Below are 18,209 nucleotides of genomic sequence, written 5' to 3'. Positions count from 1 at the left end.
TGTATAAAAGCAGTATTACTTTTATATGCTATTATATATGTCAGTTTCCTGCTGTCAGTGCTAGTTAAGGATGCCGGCAGATGCTGCGATGTACTTGGCAACCATTCACTTACATGGCCAGGATCAAGGATAGTTAACAAGTGGTAACCTGGGCAGCACAGTGGCTAAATGATTAGCCCTTCCGCCTGGCAGTACTAGGGCTGTTGGTTCAAATCCCAACCACGGCACCACCTGCCTGGAGCTTGCATGTTCTCCCTGTGCCTGTATGGGTTTCCTCCAGGTACTCCAGATTCCTCCCACACTCCAAAGACATGCTGGTAGCTTAATTGGATCCTGACTAAATTGTCCCTAGTATGTGTATGTATGAATGTGAGTTAGGAACCTTAGATTGTACACCCCTTGAGGGTTAGGGATTGATGTGAATGTACAATATATATGTAAAGCACTGCATAAATTGACAGCACTATATAAGTACCTATAAAAAATAAATAAATAAATATCTGTGCAAAAATCTAGAAAAAAAGCATGCCCCCCCCCCCAAAAAAAAAAAAAAACAGACTCTCATCCAAGCATGCAGCCTTGCAGACCAGGAAAGGGGGGGTGGGGTGAGCATGCAGTACTGAAACATAGCAGGCTAGTTGTCAACATGGAGCAGGGGGGAGCCTCTGTGCCAAGCAAAGTAACAATATAATGGGGCAAATCTCTGCTGAGCACCAATCTATGGGAAACACTTTTCCACCAACCACCAATCCAATGGGGCACTTCTCTGCCGACAACCAATGTAAAGGACATGTGTTCACCAACGTAAGGGGGGCTCCTCTCCACTGGAAAGGTAAGTAAGAGGGGCATATCTATATTGACTGCCAATATAAGCAATCCTGTCTCCAATGACCACTGGGGGGAAGGGAAACAAAGGGCAGCCACAGTGTCAATGAATTAGAAGCTGTTGTAAGGAAAGACCAATTTGCTGCCATTTTGGTTTTTGTAATTTTTATTTCTTTTAATTTCTTATTTTTTGGATTATGTCAAGTCAGTTGTCAATTTTAGCTGTTACCTATCCATAGCTTTTTTTTGTTTGCTGCAAGACTCCCCTTTAAAAATAGGTTTTTGTTTCAGGGGTTGGTATTTTGAGGTTTTCATTTATTTTGAGGGTATATTGTATTATTTTATGTTGATATGGCCTTTTTTTTAAGTTTGGGGCGCTCAAAGTGGAGCATTCACTTGTAAGACAAAAAGGCTAAGTGCACAAACAGTGAGCACCCAAACCACCTCTCGTTGTAACACTCACATAAAAATCAAAAAAGATATATATAGATGAAATAAAAGTTAGGCATTCACCATTCAGCCTATTATCCAAAATTAATATTGATCTGCTACTGGACAATTTTACACTACTGTTTCCTCTGTAGTATATTAATTCTTACATTAAATCTCCAGGATGTGCACATATTCTCTCTAGTAAATTTAGACATAACCTTACTATTTATAATTGTGCTGCTACTGGCAAATTTTACACTGCAATGACATCTGCCTTCTCTGAATTCATGTAGTAAAGAACCTGCCTGTACTCTTTTTCTCTAGTATATTTCTGCCAATTCTCCTTCATTAAAAAAGCCCTGCTGCTGGCCAGTTTTACACTGCTGTATCATCTGCAGTCTCAAAATTATTAATCAGTATTAATGAGTAAGCCCTGTTTGAGATCTCAGGGGACCAGGCAAGATTTTATACACATGGTCTGGCAGTGCCCAAAATTATTTAGCTACTAGAAATCTATTATAGATAATCTTAATAAGCTATCAAACGCAAGTTGTTCTAGACCCCTGGGTGTGTATCCTAGGGAACGTAGTTGAGGAATTGTACTCTAATGAGATAAGGGTGCCAATATTTAGGCTTTAGTTTCTTGCTTGAAAAATCATTGCATTGAAGTGGGCATCCACCTATATTAGAGGACTGGCGAGCCCATGCCAATTTGAACCTTCTTAAAGCAGATTTCAACTTAAAAGTGGAAGCTCCACTTATTTGCCTCCTCCGCCCCTCCACTGCCAAATTTGGCACCTTTTGGGGGGGGAGCGAATACCTGGTTTTGACAGGTACCCGCTCCCACTTCCGGCTCAGTTCGCCATGGTGAAGTGACCCGGAAGTTCAGCCCACTCCTTGCTCCCGCAGTCTCCAGGGAACTTTCAGCATGGCATTCCTAGAGCCTTCATTGTTATGCTAGTTGCCTGTACTCTTTATTACCCTATAAATTGTTCTCCCAGCTTGACATTCTCTGTTGCTCCCAATCAGTTACTTAGACAGTTCTTAGGACAACAAATCAGTAAAGAGCCAGGCCACTAGCATTTTAATCACAGTTCTAGTGTTTCACTAAGGCTACGTTCACACTAAATTTGTCAGAAGGCGTCAGACAGGCATTTGGGAAGTGTTTTTAACGCTTCTCAAATACCTATAAAAATTTTGCACATGGCAGCACACAGTGCTGTTCACATTGAAGCGTTAGCGTTGCGTCGTGTTGCGGCAAAACTGGCGCCTCGTGTCGAGTCAGCAGGAGTTGAAGCCTCCCATTCAAGTCTATGGTGCGGTTGCGAGGTGGTTGCGAGGCGGTTGCGGAGCATTAATACCATTTAACTTCATTATAGGAGTTTGTGGTGCGGTTTTAACGCTTGGCAAACACCTATCAACCGCCTCAAAACCGCGCATAGGGCATATAGGGAGCGTTTGAGGAGTGTTAAAAACGCTTCCCAAATGCCTGTTTAACACCTGTCAAATGCTATAGGGCCTTTGGCAAGAGTTACAAACAAAGTCAAGTGTGAACGAGCCCTTAATCCCACTATTGCATTTTGTTACCTAGACTTCATCTGAGCCACCTATTCATCAATATGATGGAATGAACGTACTGCATGTCATCTGTGTGCTGCACATAGGGCATTTTGGGAGCGTTTGGGGAGCGTTTGAGGAGCAATAAAAATAAAAACGCTTCCCAAATGCCTGTCTAACGCCTGTCAAAAGCTATAGGGGCTTTGGCAAGAGTTAACAATAAAGTCAAGTGTGATCGAGCCCTAAGTGTATGTTTTATTTCAGCCCCCCCCCCTTCTCCGACATTAGTCATGAAAGTTTTGCTTGCTGAACTCAATCCCTGTAACACTTTTTTTCTCGCCCCGTGTTCTCACATTTTATATAGAGTTTCTCAGAACCCAATTGACGATTATAAAACAAAAATATCTATTCATCTGCTTTCACGGTGTATATGCAAGACTAGACTGTTTGTTTTGCTGCTGTCAGTAAGGTCACAGCTTAGTTCCTACCCATCTATGAAAGAGTTTTATTGTTTTATTCCAATGCCAATATGTATTGAAGAGAAAAAAAAGCACCCTGAGCTCTGCTTTGAAGAGGAACCTTTGCTCTGCTCAGCTATATTCTTTCACCTATTGAATGGTCAGTTACCGTAGCAACAGCCCAGCCATCCAAATAGTATGACTTGCTATCACACATCATCTAGCAACCAATTGCCTCGGGGAAGCAGGCCTCTCTGCCATAGCACAGCACGTGGCTTGTTGCTAAGGTCTTGACAAAACGTCTATTTTCCCCTTGTGGTGGCTGATTACTGTTCATTATGTATTTATTTCTTTTTTAGTATTGTTATCATTGCTTTTCCAGATACCATATGGTTACTTTGAATATTTCATATCACTCATGGGCAGCACGGTGGATAAATGGTTAGCCCATCCGCCTGGCACTACTAGGGTCGTTGGTTTGAATCCTAATCATGGCACCACCTGCCTGGAGTTTGCATGGTCTCCCTGTGCCTGTGTGGATTTTCTCCCACACTCCAAAGACATGCTGGTAGTTGAATTGTCTCCTGTCTAGATTGTCCCTAGTATGTGTATGTATGAATGTGAGTTAGGGACCTTAGATTGTACGCCCCTTGAGGGTTAGGGACTGATGTGAATGTACAATATATATGTAAATGCTGCGAAAATTGACAGCGCTATATAAGTACCTGTAAAAAATAAATAAAGTTCTCTTAGATTGTAAGCTCCAAGGACCAGGCCTTCCTAACCATAATGTATTGAATTATATCGTTGCTGTATTGTCTCCCTTTATATTGTAAAGCGCTGAGCAAACTGTTGGCGCTATATAAATCCTGTATAATAATAGCAATAATAATGATGTGTAGCAAATTATAGCAAATATGTGGCATGGATTGATATGTAGCAATGGCTCCAAAAGGAGCAGCTGAATCTTTGCGGGTGCTCATGCTTTCCCTACTGGTGTCCAGTTTGTAGCTGCACCCAGACACTCACCAACCTTCCACCACTTAAGGACCACCCATCCGTACTGGCATAGTGATGTACCTTTATGTTGCTGTCCTCTTCCAGGTACAGGGCGCACGTGTGTCCCTGGCCGCTGACTCCCTCTGTGATTGTACACAGCAGACGTTTGTCAGCAGGTCCCGACCAATGATTTATGGCCAAGACCTGCTGATCACCGGTGTCCAACCACAGTCCAGAACCCTGTGTTGACAATCAACACATGGCTCTGTACAGAGGGAACAACCTCCTTGTTTCTTCTCCCTGCAAAGCAGAGAGAAGGAACAAAGAGATTCTTAGTAAAAAGCAGCACATAATACACACATTAACACTTATTAGGCACACACTTAAACACTTGATTACCCCAAGATGTTAACCCCTTCCCAGCCAGTGTCATTAGTACAGTGACAGTGTATAGTATTATCACTGATCACTATATTACTGTCACTGGTGATGTCAATGTCAGTCAGTTCCCATCCAGTGTCAGTTAGTGTCAGATTGCCCGCTGCACTATCACAGTCCCACTATAAGCCACTGATCACCACCATTAGTAGTATAAAAAAAATTCAGTATATATACCATAGTTTGTAGACTCTATAACGTTCATGCAAGCCAATCCATATACACTCATTTGGGATTTTTTTTTTACCAAAGAATACAGAATGTAGCAGAATACATTTTGGACAAAATTTATGAAGAAATTTGATTTATTACATTTGTATTACCCTCCTAGGTAGGTTGCTAGGATGTAGATCACTTAGTTTAGTATAGTGTAGTCTCCTGCTCAACAGGAGACTGATAGGCAAAACATAGCAACTTTTCTGCTTAACAGAAAGCTACAATTGTTAAAAGAGAGATCTTATGTGGATCAAAGTGCTGCTGCTGCTGTGATTGGGTCCTCTATATCCAGTAGGCCTTGGAAGGTTCTGAGTAAATAAGAGTGACCCATGCAAATCAGCAGCATTAATATGGATGATGTTCCAACCATTCCATTGACTTTAGGCCTAATATTGTTGTCCGAACAATCAGCTGCAGGAACTGTTAAGGCATTCTGAATACAAAAGCCTGGGAGGAGGTTTCACCTATCCACATAGTTTGTGCATATGGAGGAGCTAGCAGGCTGAACAAAAGAAATCTAATAGTGTATGGCCAACTTGAAGTGACACTAAACTCTGGTTTAAAAAAAATTATATTCAAGCATGTATTCTTAACTCAAAAAAAGACCTTCTTTTGCTCCCAGACTCCTCCACATCTCTATATTTCTTTCCTATCTTCCCTATTACTGCTGTGATCTGACTTCCTGTTTGAGGATGGCTGAGTTTTTTCTCCATGGTCCCACATACTGTACATACTAGGGAGAGTACACCTGGGGGAATCGATGGTGGAGAAGGATCTGGGGGTTCTGGTAGATCATAGACTTAATGATGGCATGCAATGCCAAGCTGCGGTTTCTAAAGCGAGCAAAATCCTCTCTTGTATTAAAAGAGGTATAGACTCCAGAGAGAGAGATATCATATTACCCGGGTGCAAATCATTAGTAATACCTCATCTGGAATATGCAGTTCAGTTTTGGGCACCAATTCACAAAAAGAACATTGGGGAACTGGAGAAAGTGCAGCGAAGGGCAACCAAACTGATATGAGGCATGGAGGAGATCAGCTATGAGGAAAGATTAGAGGAACTGAGTTTATTAAGAGGAGATTAAGGGGGGATATGATCAACATGTATAAATACATCAGTGGTTCATATAGTGAACTCGGTGTAGAGTTATTCACCCTGAGGTCATCACAGAGAATAAAGAGGAACTGTGAAAATGTGGAATAGACTCCCTCAAAAGTTGGTTCTGGCCAGCTCAGTGGATTGCTTTATAAAAGGCCTGGATTCTTTCCTAGATACATATAATATAACTGGATACTAACATTTATAGGCAAAGTTGATCCAGGGAATATCCGATTGCCTTTTGGGGGACCAGGAAGGAATTTTTTCCCCCGCAGGAGCAAATTGTATCATGCTTTGCTGGGTTTTTTGCCTTCCTCTGGATCAACTGTCGGTATAGGTTTATAACTTTTTTTTTTTGTTTTTTTGTTTGTTTTTTATGGTTGCACTGGATAGGCATTTGTTTTTTTCAGCCAGGCTAACTATGTAACTACTCTATGTAACTATGTATGGAACACAGCCACCCTCTTGCACTGTGGGTTTAGGATTATAACTTTTTTTTGTTGTTTTTCTGTTTGTTTTTTATGGTTGCACTAGCTAGGCTTTTGTTTTTTTTTTCAGCCAGGCTAACTATGTAACTGCTCTATGTAACTATGTATGGAACATAGCCACCCTCTTGCACTCACTCCTGAGTAGGATTATGAACTATGGGACTTGTAGTGTGTATAGAGCAGTGCAGATGATCACAATTAAGGTGCACTGCTCGTTCCAACAAACGTTGGAACGAGCAAAAGCCTGGGAGGAGGTTTCACCTATCCACATAGTTTGTGCATATGGAGGAGCTAGCAGGCTGAACAAAAGAAATCTAATAGTGTATGGCCAACTTGAAGTGACACTAAACTCTGGTTTAAAAAAAATTATATTCAAGCATGTATTCTTAACTCAAAAAAAGACCTTCTTTTGCTCCCAGACTCCTCCACATCTCTATATTTCTTTCCTATCTTCCCTATTACTGCTGTGATCTGACTTCCTGTTTGAGGATGGCTGAGTTTTTTCTCCATGGTCCCACATACTGTACATACTAGGAAGAGTACACCTGGGGGAATCGATGGTGGAGAAGGATCTGGGGGTTCTGGTAGATCATAGACATTTGATCGTTGAGAGAAACAGTAACAGAATTGAGAGAAAAAAAAGAGAGGTTTGAGAACCCACAGAAGATGTTACAAGTAGGAAGAAAACCAGTAAGAAACAATTTCATGTAAAATAACTTACAGGGTCATTAAGAATTTGAGAATAAGGTTATCGTTTTGTGTAACTACATCTGCCAAAGTCCATGATAAGCTGTGGACTACTGTTACTGGGATGGCTGGAGAGTAGCCTTATCTCAGGGAAGTAGATATCTATTCATAAAAGAACCTCCCTACATATCTTGTTTGTGGCTGTCATGCCACATAGGCATTAGAGCAGCCTCTGTCAACCTTTTCAACGCAGAGGAAATCTTGACATAACTTTCTGGTCTCCGGTAACCCCTGCTAAAATGACTTTATCCACAATTCATGATACATTAGTGTGATAGTCAGAGGTAAGAATGCTCCTTACACTTGTGATCATTGGGAAGAATTACTCCTTACAGATTGCTAAAAAGATCAATGGTGTCAGTGGGAACTTACCTGAGAGGCAAAAATTGCTCATTGCTCAAGGAACCCCTAGTGACCTCTGAAGGAACCCTGGTTGAGGAACCCTGCTCTAGAGGCTACAGATTCTTGTGCCAGTGATTTGCACCCAATTCCACTGAGTACATATACAGTATAATATATAATAAACTATAATTTATAGGGCAAAACTACAGCTACAAAACTTGCTAATCACAAGAGAAACACCCCCCCCCCCCCACACACACACACACACACACACACACACACATCTGTTGTTTGTGGCTGTCATGCCTCATAGGCTCTATGGTCCACAGATTCTTGTGCCTGTATTCCAGTGATTTGCACCCAATTGTACTGGGTGAATATACAGTATAATATATAATAAACTATAATATATAGGGCAAAACTACAGCTAAAAAACTTGCTAATCACAAGAGAACCCCCCCCCCCACACACACACACACACACAAACACATCTGTTGTTTGTGGCTGTCATGCCCAGGGGCGGACTGACCATTTGGAAACTCGGGCCCAGGGTCAGTAGGGGGCCCCATGAGATGCCCCTGGTACCTTTTTCATAGGCTTTTTTGATTTTGGGCAAGGACACAGGGGCCCCATGATCCCTTATTGCCCGGGGGCCCCATGAGTTGTCAGTCCGCCCCTGGTCATGCCTCATAGGCTCTATGGTCCACAGATTCTTGTGCATGTATTCCAGTGATTTGCACCCAATTCCACTGGGTGAATATACAGTATAATATATAATAAACTATAATATATAGGGCAAAACTACAGCTAAAAAACTTGCTAATCACAAGAGAGACTCCCCACATCTCTTGTTTGTGGCTGTCATGCCTCATAGGCTCTAGAGTCTACAGATTCTTGTGCCTGTATTCCAGTGATTTGCACCCAATTCCACAGGGTGCATATACAGTATAATATTTATAATATATAATAAACTATAATTTATAGGGCAAAACTACAGCTAAAAAACTTGCTAATTACAAGAGAACCTCTCCACATCTCTTGTTTGTGGCTGTCATGACTCATAGGCTCTAGAGTCTTATTTCTGTATTCCAGTGATGTGCACCTAATTTCACTGAGTGAATATACAATATAATATATCATAAACTATAATATATATATTCCGACCCCATTCTAACATTATTGGTTCACTGCTTTTGCCAAAAACATGCACAGAGCCTGAGATCAAATTACAGGCATCTCCTGAAATACATTCTTTCAAAGTGTTTGCCAGCATAAAAGGAAATGCTGGGGCTGCAGCTTTTCCTATTAAAGAACTGACTGATTGGGTTATTATTGGAAGGGAGACCTTCCAACTTACATTCCTTTTCTGAACATGCTGGCATGGCCTACATCACTACCCACAGAAGAGATGCAGGAAGATCTGCGACCGAGTTTGCTAGAATCCCTGTAATGTATATTGCTGACATTCCCTGATCAAAACAAAACTGGAGTCTAATTTCTATTTTTTATATCATACATATTAGGGCTCATTCACACCTAGTGCATTAAACTGCATTGATGGTGAGTTGATCCATGCAGGCTCAGTGCAGCAAAATACTATTGTTGCCCATGTGTTTTACATATGGGGAGCCCCATATTTTCAGGGGTGTCTGCTTGTATGGTGGTGGTGGTGATGGGGGTCGTAGACCCTGTGATGGTCTACAGCTGCTTCCAGAAAGTGTTATGGTGCATGCTGTAGAGGCTGCGTACACCGGAACTTCATAATTCCCTGACAGCTGTGGGAATCTGTTTCTGAGCATGTATTTAAGCATGTAATGTGAGAATATGAGTGTTTCTGGGGGTTATTACCCATTATTCAGCACAGCACCCCACCCCCACTCTGCCCCCTGCTTTACTGATTTTTTTTATTGTGCATTGTTGGGACATTATTATTGCTCAGTGCTGAGGGTTTATTATTATGAGATTCTGGGGGTTAATTATTGTGCTTGGGATTATTGATGTGCTTAGGGTTATTGCTTGCCTTGACTTTTGCTGGAGGTTATCATTGTTGGCTCCAAGGGCGGGGGGCATCAACCTGTGCACAACCTATTCAGTGCACTACCAGGCTCTTTCTCCAAACAAAGGGTGAAAGGTGACACACTACAAGCCATACACTGTGAAGCAACACACACTTTTTTACCAAGCCCACTTTATTGACTACACCCACAGAGTGCACAACCCTCAAAAAAATATTCTGGAGATTCTCCTGCCATCAGATTAGCCCAACCTCTTTTTTCTGTTTTATATACAGGTATATGCAGAGCTCGACAAATACTTGAGCCAGGTTGCCATGGCGACTAGAAATGTCATGGAGCCTGAGTTCACACACTGCCTCACATTGACTTCAATGCAAAATTGCGTCCCATTGACTTCAATGCAAATTCACTTCCCATTGACTTCAATGCAAAATCGCGTCCCATTGACTTCAATGCCAAAAACGCCTCTCATTGACTTCAATGCAAAATCGCCTTACATTGACTTCACTGCAAAATTACCTCCCATTGATTTCAAAGCAAAAACGCCTCCTATTGACTTCAATGCAAAAACGCCTCCTTTTGACTTCAATGCAAAAACTGCTGTCAGTAGCAATCATATGTGAACACTTATCTCCGCATACCGCTCTACTCTATCACTTGCAAGCCTGGAATGCACAGCTACAAACTCATACAGGACCCATTTCGTAATGGACTCAAAACACAATGCATGTGGATCGCATCTCTGCAAACCACCTAAATAGGAATACATAATGTCTAGCCTGTTCGAATCTGTGAGTTTGAAAACATCCAGAATCACATATGTGTGAACCAGGATGGCTCCATTCACACCTGGGTGTTTTGGGATTGCAGCAGAATTGCTGTGATCACAAAACGCAAATTCAGGTGCCATTATTTTCAATGGCACATAAAAGGTGGGTTTTGTCGTGATTGTTGCGCTTCAAATCGCCTTGCACGAAGCTTGTCCCTCAAAGGTTTCCTTGCCCTGGGCGCTGACAACCCACGCAACGCTAAAAACAACTGGCTCCTAACCTTTTTAGTTGTCTCCTAGATTAAAAACAAATTTGTCAAGCCCTGGGTATATGTATATGTAAAGAGTGGATGTAGATCTACTTGTAGATGAGTTTTCAGGAATTGCCTAAAGGTGGATAAAGTAGGGGATAGCCAGACAGTTGGATAAGGAGTTGGAGTTGGATAGGGAGTTCCAGAGCAAGAAAGGCGTTGCAGAAGTCCTGTAGATGGGCATTGGGGGGAGAGGATGAGGGGGCTGGAGAGCAGAAGGCCTTGGGAGAATCAAAAAGGATGTTTGAGGTGTTATTTTGAGAAGACGTTGCAAATGTAGCTCAGGGCAGAATTGTGGATGGCTTTGTATGTTGTTAGTGTTTTGAGTTTTGTACTTGGAGCTAGGGAAAGCCAGTGAAGGGAATGGCAGAGAGAGGAGGCGGACACTAAGTAGTTGGTAAGGTGAACAAGACTGGCAACAGTATTCATTATAGACTGAAAGGTTGATGGTCTGAGTAGAGGCAAGCCAACAAGTCAACAAGACAAATATTGAGGTCAGTCAATAAATTAGTGATGCATGAGGAAACAAAAAGGAAGAGCTAAGGAACAGAGAGATAGATTTGGTTGATGCCAGATTAAGGATGGTGTTGGAAGTCATTGGAGGAGGTGTAAATGGAGAATAGAAGAGGTCTTAGGGAAAGAGCCTTGGGAGGAACCGTATGAAAAGAGGAAGAGGAGAGAAGGGAATAGAGTTGAAGGAGACATTGATGGAACCCTTACATAGGTAGGAGGAGAACCAGTAAAGGAAAGAGCCTTGAAGGCCAAGGGAATGGAATTTTTTTGGGAGGTGTGGGTGGTCAACTGTGTCAAAGGCAGCAGAAAGTATAAATACAGAGTAGTGACCATTGGTTTTAGCAGTTAGTAAGTTGTTTGTGAGTTTTAAGAGAAGAAGGTTGTTTACAGTGAAGTGTATTTTCATCTCTGTGTAAAAGGGACCCACTGATCCAGAAATGCCCCGAGATCCCTCAAAATCTAACCCCAGCCCTGGGTGTATGGCTACAAAACTATAGACAAAATGCTTTAAATAGTTTTGTATACAGTGGAAAGAGATTAGAACACCTGTCAAGCTTTTATTGTTTTCTGTGGCTTTATTGGGGAAATTCACCCTCTCTATTATCCTTTTTACCATCATCACCGAGAGCGAAAGCAGATCCCCAAATTTTGGTAGCCACCAGAACAGGAGCAGATTGAAAATCTTCTAATAGGAACTCGTTGTGTTGACAACTAGGGTTCAACACACTTTGGAGGGATTTCCTCTCACTTCCTGTTTTGGCTATGGGACAGGAAGAGAAGGAAAATCTCCCTGGCAAAAAAAAAACTGGGAAAAAAAAGTCCTACTTTAATTTCTCTCAAACTTTAGTACAAACCTCCTAGGGAACTGAATCCTATAGCTGAAAGCCAGGATGTAGGATGGTTGCGCCATCTAGTGATGTACTACAACACTTACAGTGTCAGTCTTTCACTCCCTTGGTTTTACTGCGCCGCCAATGATTTCTCGCTCATACGTAGCACCACCTGTTCACCTTCTGTGTGGGAGATTTCAATGCAGTCTTGGCAGAAATAATCTGCCATAATTATTCACGTCCTTAGCACCTATAATTGTGTTTCATCATCCTTTCATCATCTGTACAATGCCAACTGCCACGTTGCTATTTTAGCTGTGAGGCTTTGTTGTTGCTATGGAGACCGTGCTGGAGGAAAGTGGCCAGCCAAATGAAAGCACAGAACAACAGAGTATTTGTCATTAAACTGCAACAATTATATACTCGTCATCGCCGCATTTAATTTGGTGCCATTTGTAGAATGTGATTTGTTGCTCCGTGCCGTGTAAACTCTTTGAAGGGGTTGTAACATGATGAATACAGAATTATACATTTGGGAGTGTCAGTATAATGCCAGGACTGGACATGGAGAATGGAGGTGCAATGACATAAATAGAAAATTATTTTTACAAGTTTTTCCCAAAGCATTATTTTTACTGATAGGCGTCAAGGAGAGACACAGAATAAACAGGTGGCATGTCATCTAAGCCTAGAGTGTGTCTCTGCTTCCCTCTTTAGAATGCAGTGTCTTCTGCAGCCTCCCCTGAATCTTTCTGTGATGACATATCGTAGCACCCCTGAAGTTTAGCTAGGGGGAGCTAGTTAGTTTTTTTGAGGCAGAGGGTGAATAGTAGCCTGGGTGTGAGTCAGCCAGGTTATTTTAGGTCAGGGCTGAGGGTTGTGCAGGTCAGTTCCTTGATGCCTCCCCCTTCTCTAGGAGCTGGAGAAGTTTCTAAAAGTCAGTGGGGGTTGAGGAGGGGCTGATCTGCTAATCCCCAAAAAGGGATCTCGACTAATCCCCAAGCAGCAGACTTGGCATGGGGCCAGGACATGTCAGGGCAGGAGCGGTGGAATGGACAGGCAGGCCTAATGGTAGGGTCACGCACCGACTGACGACAACCACCACCCACAGACCAGAGTCCCTCAGGGGGCGGGGTCTAAGCCCCTGCTGCCTTTCACCAGGGCCCCTGATGGTGGGGATGGACTTGACGCAGCCAGGGACCAGGTCGCGGCCCCCGAGTAACCCCAGCTGCAGTAATGGCCACCAGATAGGAAACGATAGAGTAGTAGGACAGGCCAGGTAGATAACACCTGGACAGAAAGTACAGAATGGTAGGCAAGAATACACAGGTCATGAGCCGGGTTCAACAATGGGAGGTCAGATAAAAGGATAAGGCTGAGAATAGTCTTAGTCAAAGCCGAGTCAGTCTCCAGGAGAGCCACGAGAGTAGAACAAGAGCTTGCTGCAACACAATCATACAGGACACGAATGCAAAGAGCAAGTGCAGACAACAGGCTTAAATGTGATCAACCACACCCCTCTGGGGGATGGACCGCAGAGGCCTGAAAGCATAAAAGGCTCCCACCATGCTTTGCAGAAACCTAAGATGGATGCCAGCACATGGAGCAGCATAACCTCTGGGGAAAGGTAGAACCTTGACAGGACAGCCCTTAAGTATGAGAGAGAACCTGATCAACAGGGATAGTATTGTCGGGTGGAAGATGAAGTAAGGGCTGGAGTGTGGAGCCTGGGAGAGGGCATGGAAGGGCCTATCTACAGGCTGGTGCTGGACAAGGGAGTCCACTGCACTTTCTTACAGGAAAGACAACCTGATCAGCAGAGAGGAAGCCAGTCCAGCAAAAGGCCTGAAGGCAGCCACCAACCAGCTGAGCTATGAGGAAGGATAGTGTGAGTAACCGTACACCCCCTGGGCCAGAGAGGGGGAGAGTGCAGTCAGGTGGACAGCCCAACTAGCTCCTTATCTGGAACTGTGTTTTAATTTGACCGTTTCTGGGCCCTATTGCCCAGGGAATACCCTTAGACAGCTGGGTGAAGATGAGGATTTATCTGAGGTCTGAGGAGGTACACCAGAGAGCTGGAGTGCTCTCAGAGGAGAGACTATTCTGTTCATATCTGCATATATAGTAGTTGCTAAGGAGTTTTCCTCAAGTTTGCAGTTTCCTTGGGCATCCCATATACCCCTCAACCCCATCCAAGTTCAGAACTCCTTAATATAACATCAAAACCAAGCTCAAGGGCTGTTTACTGACTCCAGTGTGCAGGTGTGGAAGAAAATGTGTGTTGCCTGGCTGTGCGGGGCCCAAAACTCGGCGACTCCTAAGAAGGTAGTGCTACAATATTATAGACACTGTGTTATTACCTGATGACAAACAAGAACGGAGCACAGTGTTTGACAGGTGCAGATGGAAGGTTTGTATAAACAGTGAAAAAGGGGGCACTATAAGGTAGTCCATAGATTATTTGACTTTCCTTTCTTCCACCACAGGTGGAAGGAAAGAAAAATCGTGCAATTCCTCCGTCAACACAGTCAGATGGTGCAGCACTATTGTGTTCTGCCGGTGTTGGGGTACGGGGAGCCTTCCAGGCAAAAGAACACAATTATTACTGCTTTTATTCGCATGGAAAAAAATCTGATAGGCTGGTTGTATCCAAGTCAATCGATGTATCGACTTGGGTACAATCAGCCTGCAAATACATAGATGGAAATTTGTCCCGTCCTTGCTGAACCAACCAAATTTTGATCAGTGTATGGCCGGCTTAACAGGTAGAGGGATTAGCCAAATAATCAAATGGTAAATATAACTTAACTAGTTACAAATCAGAATGAGCAATGCAAACATCATCAAAATGGTAATAGGATGTGCGTACTGTACAGAACAATGGTAAACCAATTATGAAGCTGTATAAACAGGAGCTCATATGAGCAAGATTTCTATGACTCAATAAGGATTAAGTGGCAGTACAGCACACTCTCTATGTAGCACCCTTGTCTTAAACAGGGGCTATCAGTAAATGTAGCTGTGCTAGGTTGTAGTTAACCTGGTCGATTTGTAGTCTGTGATCTTTTGGGGTTTCTCCTAAGCTCAGTGTAGCTGTAGTACATCCCTTTTGCCAGTAGGTGTCACTGATACCTTTGGCATTAGTATGATGAGCTGCAGTGAAAGTGAGTTATGATAGTTCATACTTCTCTCAGCTGATCAGTAGGAGTTTCCTGTGGCCGCTGAGCATGCTGGGAGAAAGTATAAGCATTTGGGGAGGTCAGGTGATCAAGGTTGTGCTTAGCCTCTGCCACAGCGTCTCTCACAGTGAAATACAAGGTAGGTCTTGGTCAACAGGTGAACAGCTGGAGGGATCTTTGGCCTTGGGCCACAGCTGGAGGATTTCTAGGGCTGGTACCACAAGTGGGTGGCTGAGCCACCTCCCAAGAGCAGTACCATGGTAGTAATTTATGCAATGTTTTCTGCACTGGCTTCCATAGAAGCCACATACTTTTGGGTTCCTGGCCAGCTACTGTCACGACTAACAGTGGAGGACCATACACCTGGATAGCTCATCAAGTGTGATAAACATCTGAGAGCAGGAAACAGTGAAACTTATATTCCATGGATGTGTCCAGGACCCAGGGATTTGTGGGAATGCACAGAATTGTGAGAATAGGAATTAAAAGAGCTCAGGCCTGCAACTGGGCATGGTGGGTCAAAGGGCTCACAACCCTTTTACCACCTATTACCTGAAAATCACACCAGGAAGCATACGGTACCTTATTCCTTAGCCATCATTTTAAAACTAAGTTTTGAAATTCTTCCTGAAAGCACCAATTTACTTGCATGGCTGTCTTTGACTTGGACACTGACCAGGAACAAGCATGCAGAGAGTCAGAGAGAAGACTCCGGATCTGCATCCTGTACATTGGAAAGTACTGAAGCCACTGGATTATCATGACAGGCATATAATTAGCATTTGATAGAGAGATCAAAGATTAAATCCTCCATAGGTTCTCACCATAGAATTTCTTTAGGTTGACCACACACATTACATTCCAAACTGAGCTTTACTTACAATTGCCGTCCATTAGGCCAGCTGTCTTTTGCCACCTGCCCTTTAACACATATACTCAACTGGCTGGCTCTAGTCCAACTGGACTTTAAATCAGAAAAATATTCCAGGAGAATCAGAACATAAGGAATGCAAAGTTTTACAGTTTGTTTTCTTTTAAATTGATAGCAAAGGTATTTTTTTTAAAATAACAAACATATTATACTTACCTGCCCTGTGCAGTGGTTTGCACAAAACAGCCCCGATCTCCCTCTTCTCGAGTCACTCGCTGGTGCTCCTGGCCCCTCCCTTCTGCTTAGTGCCCCCATAGCAAGCAGCTTACTATGGGGGCGCCCAAGCAGGCTCACTCCTGGTCTGATGCTCTACATGTCCATTTACACACAGAGACACAGTGGGAGAGTTTATCCATTCTGCATTAGTACAACTAAAACCTATGAGTACAATAGTAGGCAAACCTTCTGGGTGTAAAGGACCAGAATGGGTGACTTGCAAATACAAAGTATTATCAAAGGGATCTTTATTTTTACTTGATTTTTCAACTATAAATTAAAGCTTGAAGAGTAACTTTAGCCTCTGTACTGCTGGTCCCATCCCACCACCGACACTGGCATCTATGAAAATCTGGCACATGTGCAGATGTGCTGAAGGGTTCTTCCCAGTCTTCGGAACATGGCAGAGACCTTTGGCACATCTGTGCATGTGTAGAGTTTCCCTGGGCATGCAAAGACATATTGATATCCAGGACCTCAATAATTGTGGCGCCTTCGCACATGTGTGGTAAAAACCTTCTGTCATAGTCAGGCTCGGAGGCAAGTAGCTATAGCATTAGAGAGGCTCCCACTGACCAGCTGGATACATGCAGGAGCAGGTCACCCTGCCAGATGATGTGCGGAGTCTGAAGACTAACCAGCAGGGACAAACTGACAACTCATGGGGCGCCCGGGCAATAGGGGATCATGGGGCCACTGTGTCCTTGCCCAAACTCGAAAAAGCCTATGAAAAAGGTACCAGGGGCATCTCATGGGGCCCCCTACTGACCCCGGGCCCTCGGGCAGTGCCCGAGTTTCCAAATGGTCAGTCCGCCCCTGCTAACCAGCATTCACCAGAGCTCCTGATGGTGGAGATTAGCTTTGCTGCTTGTCAGCCACTAAGAGGTGAGCAAGCCAAGGTCCAGTAGCAGATATAGCAGGTAGGTATCAAGCAGAAGTGTAGTCAGTAAACAAGCCAAAGGTAGGTAACAAGTGGTCACACCTTGGGATTTAGCAGAAGAGTAGTTGAGAAACAAGCCAAAGACAAGACCAGTCACCCTTCAAGGAGAGAAAGCAACAGTAACTGGTCTTCATTACCGGAAGCTCCAGCACAAAGGTAAAGTTTCACACTGGAATATTACACAAATCTGAAAGAAATACACAAAGCACACAAAAATTCAAGTAAGAACACACAATTCTTGTACATAGACAATATTTGCTTATCTTGGAGTTCAGGTTTAAGAGAAAAATGTACATGGGCTTCCGGGTAGACACAAAAAAATCAATTTATAGCAAAAGAAAAAAAATCAATGTATGAGGCTAGCATCAAATTGGCCCTAATTGGTAAATGCTGAGAGAAAGAATCTGGACCAGTTCTGGATAGCAGCTGGTTGTATTTTTCTCTGATGAATCCCTATTATTGTGTTCTCCTAGGCAGCAGGTTTGCTTCTAGTGGAAACTACAATATTGGCACTCAGAAATTGTAAACTTCTCAGGCCTCAGGTTAACTGGCACTATAAACATCAAAGCCCATTATCAAGCAGCGAGGAGAAGTCTCCAGGGCACGTCCAATAAACTCATTAAAACGCCTTGCTGAGCACTGTGTCTTACATTACATTTACAGTTCGTGGTCCCTGGAGCCTGAAGAGGAGACACATTAGTGAGTCCACCCCTCACATTTTTGTAAATATTTTATTCTATCTTTTCATGTGACAACACTGAAGAAATGACACTTTGCTACAATGTAAAGTAGTGAGTGTACAGCTTGTATAACAGTGTAAATTTTCTGTCCCCTCAAAATAACTCAACACACAGCCATTAATGTCTAAACCACTGGCAACAAAAGTGAGTCCACCCCTAAGT

General features: G+C 43.1%; 1 protein-coding gene across 3 annotated transcripts in view; it reads right to left on the bottom strand.

Annotated features, from left to right (window-relative positions):
• The window catches only part of SYT16 (synaptotagmin 16), a 141,507-nt gene that overhangs the window by 103,728 nt on the left and 19,570 nt on the right, over positions 1-18,209 (bottom strand). For 2 of the 3 annotated variants that reach the window (XM_089687479.1, XM_089687481.1), the window contains exon 2: positions 17,350-17,494. The exons of the other annotated variant lie outside the window; for it this stretch is intronic. The gene's annotated coding sequence lies outside the window, so the exon portion shown is untranslated. The remainder of the gene's footprint in view (positions 1-17,349; positions 17,495-18,209) is intronic. 3 annotated transcript variants of the gene reach the window in all.

This window comes from Staurois parvus, unplaced genomic scaffold (genome assembly GCF_062004578.1).
Source record: "Staurois parvus isolate SC_StPar_1 unplaced genomic scaffold, SC_StPar_1.0 ptg000426l, whole genome shotgun sequence".
NCBI lineage: Eukaryota > Metazoa > Chordata > Amphibia > Anura > Ranidae > Staurois > Staurois parvus.
Note: the sequence above shows the minus strand (reverse complement) of the source record. Positions and strands in the feature narration are given on the sequence as shown.